General features: G+C 55.3%; 1 long non-coding RNA gene across 1 annotated transcript; it reads left to right on the top strand.

The window, feature by feature from the left end:
- Window positions 1–1002: 1002 nt before the first annotated feature.
- On the top strand, window positions 1003–6906 carry LOC139037841 (uncharacterized). The gene is made up of 4 exons (XR_011490773.1): window positions 1003–1050; window positions 2471–2629; window positions 5111–5333; window positions 6749–6906. It is a non-coding gene; the product is annotated as an uncharacterized lncRNA (long non-coding RNA).
- Window positions 6907–8968: the final 2062 nt, after the last annotated feature.

Below are 8968 nucleotides of genomic sequence, written 5' to 3' on the forward strand. Positions count from 1 at the left end.
GTATCTCACTTCCCTCCCCTGGGTCCTCAACAATCACATCTGGAAGCTGCTCCTGCTCAAGCAGCCCTCTGTCCACTTAGATGATGACTCCCCTAATGTCATGCGTGTTTTGGCTGAAACCCCACCCCAGTGATTCCCAGTCGTCACAGCCGAGACTTCCCCCGACTCCACCTCTCCAGGGCCACTGCCCTCTGCCCCTCCCCCAGGCCTCCCTGTCACATTCTCCAGGGGACCAGCAAGCTCCCAACCCTGGTCACTCATCTCACAGTGCCCCCAGGTCGCCCTCCTCCCGCTTGCGTGTCAGGAAGGTCCCAGCTGCCTACGAAGTCTCTGACCAGCCCAGCTCTGCTCTCTGCGACCCCTTAGAACTCAGTCACCACGGAGCCCAGCACCATCTCAGGCCCAGGTGCTCATTTCGGTCGATGTGTTCCGTGAGCTCAAGCCGAGAATCAGGTTAGGGAGGTTGTGGTGGGTTCATCTCTGACCTTGGGCGCTTTCCTGGGAGCTCAGAATGGGACCTGAGACCCAGATAGACTGTGAGCACACGTGAGCACCGTTAGACACACACACACGAATCGCTGCAAACACGGCCATGCTGCTTGGACGTGTCTCTAGGACAGAGGTGCTTCCAGAATCCGCCCTGGCCTCACCCTGCGGAGACCACAGCTCCGTTCCCTCTGGGCTGTAAACCGTCTCCTCACCCTCCCACCGGGGCAACCCCCAAAGCTGCTCACGAGGAGTCCCCGCCTCCTCCAGGAGAAGAAGTTCCCTGGGACCCGGTGGGACACCCAGCCATCCCTCCTGCCCCTCCCCCGCCTGGAGATGGCCAGAGCCCCATTTCCCAGGGGTGAACTCACAGGACGGGAGGGGCCGCTCCCCTCGCCCACCGGGAGGGTCGACCAGCCCCCCTGACAAGGAGGGCGGCTGTGGGGCTCATGTGCAGCTGCAGGCGGGCCTGGGCCGGGGGTGGCGGGGCTGAGAGCAGGGTTTATGTTCGAGGTTGTGTCACTGTGTGTGTGCTCGGTGGAGGGACCCAGCCGGCCATCCAGGGTGAGTCTCCCCTTTGCCAGCTTTCTGGGGTCAGGAGTGACAACTGGGTAGATTTTTGTGTTTTTCTTACCCATCTGGGGCTGAGGTCTCAGTCGCCCTAGGCCTGTAACCCTCCCCCTTTTAGCCTGTTCCCTCTGGGCTTCTTCACGTTTCCTTGAGGGACAGTTACCCAGCAAAACCCAGAGAACATCCAGATGGGGCGGACAATATGGGACGGCAGGCATGTCCACCGCCAGCCCGCCGGGGTCTCTCCCCTGGCTCCCTGCGGCCTCCAGACAATGTCTGAGCTGCTTCCCTGGACGCTTCACCGTCTGAAACTGTGAGGCAAAAGGGAGGGACCCGACCCCAGGGCAGATGGCAGTGCTGTGTGGGGACCCTGGGAGTAGGTGAGGTCTGGGGGTGGCAGGGGTCACTGCAGACCGATGCCCCAGGAAGGGTGAGGGGTCACGGCCGCCGATGCCAGCAGCTGCGGGGCGCACAGGCGGGGGATGAGTTATGCAGACAGGACAGGGCGTGTGACCCTGAAGAGTCAGAGTGACAGTGGGGGGCGGGGGGCTGGAGCCCCCGAGATTAGGGCTTGGGTCCCAACAGGATCCAGGAGGGTCCATGGGCCCACCCCAGCCCTGTCCCTGCACCCAGTCGACTTGCAATAAAACTTCCTTGTTGTCATTCAGAAACCCTGCTCTCTGCTCATGTTTTTCCTTGTCTTGTATTTAATGGGCACCCTCTCCAGGATTCTGGAACTGGGGTGGGGAACCCCAGGCACCAAGGAGGAAAATACCCCAAGGGGAGCAGCTTACAGTGTCAGGCGGGCGGGGGGGGGGTCGTCTCTGGGAGACTTGTCAGGATCCACCCCCCACCCGCCTTCTCCCCCTCCAGCTCAGGGCCTTGCCCACCCCGCCACCGTCCCGGACACAGTGGCCCATGACTGGTGCCGTCCGGATGAGCCCTCCCTCCCTGCCCTGGCCCTGCCCTGGAACGCCTGCCTCCCTCACTGCCCAGTTCATCTCCTGCCCCTCACGTCCTCCTCGTCACTCCCGAGGGCTGGACCACCCACAGGGCCAGGCCACTCCAGCACTGTCAGCTTCAGAGGCTCTTAAATCTGGGGTGCGTCTCGGTTCTCCGCCCGACGACAGGTTCAGGGGTGCAAGAGGCTGGAAGGAAGCCAGGAAGGAAAACGGTCTCAGGAAAGATCCACCTGGAGGGGGCTTGAGCCCGCGACAGAGATGAGCTCTGAGCTCCCCAGGGAGGAGGCAAGAGGTGCCTCGGAAGCTCCGAGATTCACAACAAAGCCTTTGCTGGAGGGAAGCTGGCGTCTCTGTGCCAAAGTCAGGCAGCTTGTACCAGAGTTAAAAGCGGGGTCGTGTTTTACCGGAGACCTCAGCATTGCTGGGAGCCGGGCTCTGACACACACACACAGGTGACGGTCCGGCAGCCTCAGGACGGGGTGATGACCACAAGCTGGCACAGCTGCCCCTGCACAGGGAGCCCGCCGTGTTCCTGTCTCGGGTACCATCTGGGGGCAGGCGACGGCTACATAGTAACGGTCCCTGGATTTGGCCCCTGGGAGGTGCCCCAGGTAAGCTCCTCTGGACCCAGGGTGGACCCTTGGAACAAAAGCCCACCACCCTGCACACCCAAGGCCTCTCCCACCCCTGCCTGAGATCCCTGCGTGCCCCAGGACCCCTGAGCTGTCCCCCAACTCACCGCCCAGCTCTGCCAGGTGGGAGCAAAGAGGAGAGGGCTGCGCTCCCAGGACTGAAGCCCAGGAAGGCACCTGCCGCCTCCCCCGGGCTTGTCCCCTGGCCACTCGCTCCCTTCCATCACGACACCAGGACCCACTCCCTCCGTGAGGCCCCCAGGGTCTGGGGGCTCCAGGGGCTCTGACGACGAGGGGTGTGATGAGCCCCAAACAGCCCTTCACGCTGGAACCCTGGGCAGTGGCCCCTTGCTGCTCTGCACTTGGGGGTAGAGAGGTGGGCCGTGGTCAGGGCTCCGGGCGTCCCTTGGTGACTCTGTCCCTTGGCTCCTGCATTAGTGGCTAGAATGAATCACCCAAGCAGAGAGGCTTTAAGCAATACACATTAATTCTTACAGGTCAGGGTGCAAAAGTACAAAATGAGTCCTACAGGCTAAATTCAAGGTATCTCAGGGCCAAGATCCTCCCGGGGGTCTTTTCCAGCCTCTGTTGTTTGTCGCTAAGTCGTGTACGACTCTCTGCAACCCCGTGAACTGCAGCAGGACAAACTCCCCTGTCCTTCACCATCTCTTGCAGTTTGCTCAAATTAATGGCCATTGAGCCAGTGATGCTATCTCACCATCTCATCCTCTGCCACCCCGTTCTCCTGCCATCAAATTTTCCCAGCATCAGGGTCTTTTCCAATCAGTCCTCTCTTCCCATCAGGTGGCCAAAGGACTGGAGCTTCAGCTTCAGCATCAGTCCTTCCAATGAATATTCAGGCTTGATTTCCTTTAGGATGGACTGGCTTGGTCTCTGTGCAGTCCAAGGGACTCTCAAGAGTTTTCTCCGGCACCACAATTCAAAAGCATCTATTCTCTGGCGCTCAGCCTTCTTTATGGTCCAACTCTCACATCTGTACATGGCTACTGGAAAAGCCATGGCGTCGACTACTCGGATCTTTGTCAGCAAAGTGATGTCTCTGCTTTTTAATACACTGTCTAGGTTTGTTATAGCTTTCCTTTCACGGAGCAAGCATCTTTTAATTTCATGGCTTCAGTCACTGGCCACAGTGATTTTGGAGCTCCCTGCCCCCCACCAAAAAAATCTTTTACTTTTTCCCCTTCTATTTGCCATGAAGTAATGGGACTGGATACCATGATCTTAGATTTTTGAATATTAAGTTTTAAGCCAGCTTTTTCACTCTCTTCGTTCACCCTCATGAAGAGGCTGTTTAGTTTCTCTACACTTTCTGCCATTAAAGAGGTATCACCTGCATATCTGAGGTTATTGATATTTCTCCCATTCATCTTAATTCTAGCTTGTGATTCATTCAGCCCAGAACTTCACATGATGTACCCTGCATATGAGTTAAATAAGCAGGGTGACAATATACAGACTTGACGTACTCCTTTCCCAATTTGGAGCCAGTCCATTGTGCCATGTCCAGTTCTAACTGTTGCTTCTTGACCTTCATACAGGTTTCTCAGAAGGCAGGTAAGATGGCCCAGTACTCCCATCTCTTTAAGAATTTTCTACAGTTTGTTGTGACCCACACAGTCAAAGGCTTTAGTGTAGTTAATGAAGCAGAAGTATTAAATGATGTCCAAGGCTGTATTTTGGAATTCCCTTGCTTTCTCTATGATCCAGTGGATGTTGACAACTTGACCTCTGGTTCCTCTGCCTTTTCTAAATCCAGCTTGTACATCTGGAAGTTCTCGGTTCACATGCTGCCGAAGGCTAGCTAGAAGTCGTAGGAAGCATTACTATGAACAAAGCTAGTGGAGGTGCCGGAATTCCAGCTGAGCTATTTAAAATCCTCACAGATAATGCTTTTAAAATACTGCACTCAAGAAGTGGAAGTCGCTCAGTCATGTCTGACTCTTTGCGACCCCATGGACCCCATGGAATTCTCTAGGCCAGAATAATGGAGTGGGTAGCCTTTCTCTTCTCCAGGGGATCTTCCCAACCCAGGGATCAAACCCAGGTCTCCCGCATTGCAGGCGGGTTCTTTACCAGCTGAGCCGCAAGGGAAGGCCGTATTGCTGCACTCAATATGTCAGCAAATTTGAAAAACTCAGCAGTGGCCACAGGACTGGAAATGGTCAGTTTTCATTGGATTGATCAGTGTCAGTGTCCAATCCCAAAGAAGGGCAATGCCAAAGAGTATTCAAACTATCATACAGTTGCACACATGCTAGGAAAGCTATGTTCAGAATCCTTCAAGCTAGGCTTCAGCAATCGTGAACCGTGAACCGAGAACTTCCAGCATCTAGATGAGCCCAGTCCTCAGCTCAACCCTTCCCCTCGGCTTTGAAGCCGCAGCAGCTTCTAACCTCTCTCCTTTCCCCTTTGACCTCTGCCCCCATCTCACCCCTCAAGGAGGCTCCAAGTCCATCAGGGCTGCCGTTGCCCACTTCAGAGGTGTCAGCTACAAACTAGCACTTGTCAAGGGCACTTGCACCTACATCTACAAGGATTAAACCACGTGCGGCTGCAGCTGCTGACCGCCAACACCCGATGAGAGGAGTTCAGGGGAAGAGCACACTGAGGCCCTCTGTGTTGGGAGCAGGGCGGGGGACTGGCCAGACAGGTCTTCAGACAGGTAAGACGTCCTCAGGAGCTGATTTCATGAGCCCAATTCCCGTACGTTCCCATATCTAGAAAAGCACTAAAATTCTTCGTGGTGATGATTGTTCCTTGTGCCTAGCAAAAGCGTCACAAGACTGGTAGAATCTTCTGGAAAGATATGTGCTTGGTTGCACGTCTTTCCCCTTAGCCGAAGTCACACATGTGCTGACCTTTCTCCCCCCGCCTCTCCGGGGCAGTTTCTCAGAGCCCTCTGAGGGGCTGTGTCCTGGGCTGCAGTCCTCATATTGTCCCAGTTGACAGAGGGCCCGTTGACCATGAGGGGCGCACCAGGCTCGCCCTGCGCAGCTCAGAGGCGCTGCCTCTGCCAACCGGAGGCCCCAGAGCACTGGGTTGAGCAGGCCCGGCTCGTGGCCCCTGGAGGAACAGAGAAGAGGGTCAGGTCAGAAGAGGGGGCTTGGCCTGGCCCTGCCCGGCCTCGCTGAGCCACGCTGGGCAGCACCCGTGGTCCGGGGCTTGCTCGCCAAGGCTGGGGGAGGTGACTGAGGTGGGTGGGGGATGGGGGTTGTGACTTCCTCCACAGCCGAGAAGCAGAGCCTAGAATAGTCTCGGCTGGGGAGGAGGGGAGGGGAAGGGAGGGGACTGTGGGGCCCTGGCGGAGGAAAGGGGAGGGGACTGCTGGGACCCTGGGGGAGGCCCAGGAGTTTCTACTGAGCTGAGCTGGGTGCCTCTCCCGACTGCCCAGCCCCCTGCGAGCCCCGAACAGTTGATGAGAGAGCGCGGCCTGGCCAAACCTGGGCGGGGCACACCATCTCCTTCACCCCACAGTGTTCACCACGCCCAGCAGCCGTGGGGAAGGGCAGGGTCCCCGTGTCTGACGGGCAACACAGACCCTCACACCCAGCACAAAGGTCTCAACCCAGGTTTCCAGCCGCTTTGAAATTAGAGCAGCAGTGCCCTCTGGGTCAGTGACACAGGACGCAGAGAGATGAAGTCCGCATCTCTCAGAGGGCGCTGTCCACCGGCGGGTCAGGTCCAAGGTCCCCGGCCGTCTGTGGCCGTGACGGGGCATCATCAGCCTCCTCCCTGCAGCTCCTGAGCAGGATGCGTGGGAGGGACTGGCCAGGTCTCTAGGGCCCCTGGCGGCACACATGGGCGCATCACCCACCAGCCCCCGCAGGCCAGGCTGTTCCAACACACTGCTGGGCAGGAGCCTTTGAGAGGCTTCGAGGGGTTGCACCCCCCTGGGGTGGCCAGGGATCCCCTGCTTCTGTGAGGTCACCTAGAGGGATTGCACATGGGTCTCGGGGACACAAATGCAGTGATGTGACAGAGGGTAGTGGGTCCCAGCAGAGCCTGTCTTTGGACCTGTTTTTCTGAAAAGCCAGTTGGTCACCTGGGATCACAGCAAAGCTAATCCTGTTTGGCCAGGAGTCTCCCAGTGATGGCCTCCCCCAGAACATCCAGCCCAGTGAAGGGGCTCCGCTGAGGAGACTTGCCTCCTGGATTTCCCACACATTCCCAGCTCATGCCCGTGTCTTGGCAAGTCCATGATCTGGTAAAATTAATTTGTGTTTGAGTGTAGTTGATTCGCAGTGCTGTGTTTGTTTCTGCGGTACCGCAAAGTGAATCAGTTACGCATACACGTGCATCCGGCTCTTTTGAAGATTCTGTTCCCATATAGGTCATTACAGAGTATCAGGTAGAGTTTCTTGTGATGTGCAGCAGGTCTTTATGCAGTTCAATCACTCAGTCGTGTCCGACTCTTTGTGACCCCATGAATCACAGCACGCCAGGCCTCCATGTCCATCACCAACTCCCGGAGTTTACTCAAACTCAAGTCCATTGAGCCGGTGATGTCATCCAAGCATCTCATCCTCTGTCATCCCTTTCTCCTCCTGCCCTCAATCTTTCCCAGCATTCACTAGAGAAGGGAATTGCAAACCATTTCGGTATTCTTGCCTTGAGAACCTCGTGAACAGTATGGAAAGTCCTTATTAGTTATCTATTTTATACATAGCAGTGCGCACGTCAGCCCCGGCCTCACAATTTATCACCGCCCTCCCCCAACCCCACCGCGGCCGCCACTTGGTAGCCATAAGTTTGTTTTCTACATCTGCGACTCTATTTCTGTTTTGTAAACAAGTTCATTTATACCACTTTTTTAGATTCTGCACATAAGTGACAAACCCACAGCAAACATGCTCAATGGTGAAAAACTGAAAGCATTTCCTGTAAAGTCAGAAACAAGACAAGGACGTCCACTCACTCCATTTTTACTCAACACAGCTCTGAAAGTCCTAGTCATGGCAATCAGAGAAGAGAAGGAAATAAAAGGAATTTCCAACTTTTCCAAGTTGGAAAAGAAGAAATAAAACTGTCACTGTTTGCAGATGAGATGAGATGAGATGACACTTATACACAGAAAACCCTAGAGAAGCTATCAGAAAACTATTTAGAGCTCATCAATGAATCTGTTGCAGGATACAAAGTTAATACACAGAAATCTCCTGCATTCCTATACACTGACAATGAAAGATCTGAAAGAGAAATTAAGGAAACCAGCCCATTTACCATCACATCAAAAAGAATAATATCTAGGAATAAGTCTACCTAAGGAGGCAAAAGACCTGTACTCAAAAACTATAAAATACTGATGAAAGAAAGCAAAGATGACACAGAGAGAGATACCATGCTCTTGGATTAGAAGAATCAATAGTGTAACGATGACTATACTACTCAAAGCAATCTATAGGTTCAGTACAACCCCTATCAAATTCCCAATGGCATTTTTCACAGAATTAGAATTAAAACAAAAAGTTTTACAAATTGCAGGGAAACAAGAAAGACCCTGAAGAACCAAAGCAATCTTGAGAAAGAAAAATGGAACTGGAAGAGTCAGTCCCCCTGAGTTCAGACTGTGTCTACAAAGCTTGCGTGATTTTTAACAGCAGTGGGGGCAGGGGGGTGGGTGGGGTGGGCTTCCCTGGAGGCTCAGCTGGGAAAGAATCTTCCTTCATTGCAGGAGACCTGGGTTCGATCCCTGGGTTGGGAAGATCCCCTGGAGAAGGGAAAGGCTACCCACTCCAGTATTCTGGCCTGGAGAATTCCAAGGACTGTATATATAGTCCACGGGGTCCCAAAGAGTTGGACATGACTGGGCTACTTCCAATCCTGGAAACATCCCGGTGTGTATGATGAACTTGGGGTGTCCGAGCTCATGTCAACCGTTTGCTGAATGACTGACTGACACTCCTTCTCAGGGGTTAAAATGTGGGGCCCAAGGCCAGGACCAGGCCCCGGGTCAGCCGGGCAGACCCCGTGCAGCCCCAGTGAGAGCTCACCTGGGGCCACACTCAGGTGGCCGCCATGGGGTTCCCGGCCCCCGTGGGTCTCGACTGGAGCCCCTGGAGCGAGCCCACCCTGTCCCAGCCCATGAGAGGCCTGGGTGCCCACTTGGTGACAGATCCGCCTGTGTGGAAACCTGCTCTTGTCCCCAAGGATCTTGGCAGGGCTCAGGGAGAATCTCATGGCGGCTGCAGATCAGGGCCGGGGGGACAGGGCTGGGTCCACCAGAGGCCTGGTGCCCACTCCAGGGAAAGCGCAGCTGACGGTCAGCACCACCCACCGGGGCACCGACGCGTGCTTCCA

This window comes from Odocoileus virginianus, chromosome 12 (assembly GCF_023699985.2).
Source record: "Odocoileus virginianus isolate 20LAN1187 ecotype Illinois chromosome 12, Ovbor_1.2, whole genome shotgun sequence".
NCBI lineage: Eukaryota > Metazoa > Chordata > Mammalia > Artiodactyla > Cervidae > Odocoileus > Odocoileus virginianus.